Source organism: Pinus tabuliformis, chromosome 8 (assembly GCF_031772625.1).
Source record: "Pinus tabuliformis cultivar Carrire ecotype Pingquan chromosome 8, CPIR1, whole genome shotgun sequence".
Lineage (NCBI taxonomy): Eukaryota > Viridiplantae > Streptophyta > Pinopsida > Pinales > Pinaceae > Pinus > Pinus tabuliformis.
In genome coordinates, this window is record NC_142294.1 from 402,737,973 (window position 1) to 402,740,735 (window position 2,763).

The window sequence follows — 2,763 nt, forward strand, 5'->3', positions numbered from 1 at the left end:
CCTCCTATGGTGACCACCCTTGCCTCCCCTACGAGGCCTCTGCTGTATCTCAATCTCAGTAGATGATGACCGGTCATCACCTTGCTCATTAGTCTCGGTGGTTGACATGGTGTTATTGAGCAAGGTGGAATAAACAAGTCAAAATGACCGCTGCCCTGCCTGCAAAATGCTGTGAAGTATGATGTTTTCAAGGGGAAACATCATGAGGGATATGTTAGGGGAGGGAATTTACATATAGGAAAGGGAAAAATATATATAAGCAGGGAATTTTGAAGGAAAACATCACATAATGCTAAACATGTCATTCCATCTCTCACCATTTGCAAATCAATACTTTATTTAGGGAAACTGTGTTATGATCACCAAGGGAAAGGACAATATAGATTTTCATCATGGAGGGAATGAGGGCATAAGTATAAGGGAATAGGGTAGCATCAATCATAAACATTTAACAGGCTGCTGCTTTTATATTTTGTCTTCAAATATCTTTCATGAGCATACTCTGTTTTTTCCACATTTTGAAATGACCATTTGATGCTAATATGAAACAGGGATTTTGGGTATTAGATTGTAAGAAGAAGGGAAAGGGATTGCTGTGATTATGTTACAATGGAAGGGAGAGGGAATTGGTAACTTGGGAATTAGGGAAAAGAGAGGATATTAGGAATTAGGTTTGGGGGGACAGTGAAACCCTTTTAATAATCACTGCCAACTAATTTTCGTAACAACAATTCATTTAGGACAGTGGCAGCTTCATCATGCTTTTACCATGGGGAATTAGGGTTTGACTGTGTGCTTTGATCATAGGGAGGGACATTCAATTGCCTAGGGAGTTTAACTGAAGGGACAAGCAATTGAATTGGGGTTTACATAGGGAAATAGGTAGGGAAAAACAGAGTTTTGAGAAAGGGGATGAAAACCATGCTAATACAAAACCCTAACACAGCAAGACTGCTTCTTTTGATAACTATGCAACTGTACATTTAAATGAATTTTGTCATGACTTTATTCAGCTTTCAAGTCCTTGACATCATACAGCAAGATGACATTTTCTTTATTTTTTTCTAAGGCTATGCAAGTAACAATTTTTACTGTTTTTACAATTCTTGTGTGCATGCCTTGTCATCACTTTTCTTTTTGTTTTTTTTTTTACATTGTTTTCTTTTCATTCTTTTGCTGTGCATTTCATATATAATTTGCTGTGTATACTAGTGTTTAGGGTTTGATCATTATACATGGGGAAAAGGTAGGGTTTGTAGGGTTAGAAGGGACTAGGGTTTGAGAAGTTTTGGGGATAGTGTTTATATAATTGACTTGCAAATGAGATCAATAAGTTTGACATGTTAACACATGTAATTTGTATGGGAAAATAAATGGAGGGATAAAGGAAAAATTGCCTTGAAAAATAACAAACTGTCACACATATTGCTTGCAAAAAACAACTATCATTTAACCTATCTTTTTATGGATTTCTTGCATATAACCATGGCCATAATCTTCTTTTGCAACCCTAACACCATCACCAAACATGCAAAATAGGCATACCTTAACAATTTGAGAGAATTTGAGGGTGATTTTGGCGTTTGAGTGAGTTTTACGGCAGACAGAGTTTTTGGTCGCGCACGCTCTGAGAATGGTCGCGCTCCTCCGTTTGGTCGCGCCCATGTTATTTAACACTGTGCGTTGGCCTCCGTTTGGTCGCGCCCACCCAGGTGGTCGCGCACACCTGTGGTTTGGTCACGCACCAGTTTAACCCTTGTAATTTGCAGAAACTTGCCCGAATTGCCTCCTCTTGCCTCTAACACGAATTTTTGACTTTCATTTGCACAATAAGAGTGACTAGAGAGGGAAAATAGCTTTTATAGGTTCATTTTTAAAAAAAATTTAACTTTAGAACCCACTTTCTAATGTTTTGAACTTGCTTTTCTCTTTAACACTGTTTAGAGTCTTTTTGTCCTGAAATAAGCTCTTTGGATGCGTTTGACTCCGTTCTTTTTGCAGGTTGACCGCCTGATGGACTGTAGTGAAGGAACCAGGGTTGTTGCCGGCACTTTTACAAATTTTTGAAAATTTCTTTATTTTTACAAATTCCTCATGACCTTGGATTTAAAAACAGGGTTTTTTAAATCCAAGGCATAAAGTGAGCTGTAGCTGAAGAAAATGATAATGAAACATATGTACAAAACTCCTTCCGGCTTGCTGAGCACTTACTGACCATGACTCATTACCTTGAAATGATTTTGACTCAAAACCCTAGACCTAAGACCATGGGATCTCAAGACAAAAAATAAGGACAAGCATGACTCAATTACATTGTTGTATGACCTGATCCGGCAAAGCCAAGAAGGGAACAAAGACCAGCTCCTCCATTCAGTGTTATGGCATGCCTAGTGGGATGCAAAATTGATGCTGATGAGACACCTACATATGCATATGCAAAGAGCTGTTGATCACCGATGGAGGGCTCAAGACCGACACTAACAGCAGTATTACAAGGATGGCTAGGTGGGATCACTCTTCGCAGCTGTTCCTCAAAATACGTAAACAATCAAGTGGATGTGAATGATCGGCCAAATGAAAAGTGGAGGTGACGATGCACAAACACGACCAAGGCTTTTATGGCTGATGAATTTACGGTCTCAAATGGTTATTTACCGGTTCATTTTTTCTGAATGAGCTTGAACACTGGGGGAAGCCTGCTCACAAGCTTATTTTATTTTTTAACGAGCATGAATTTCCGCGTTAAAACTACTCGGATCTTGC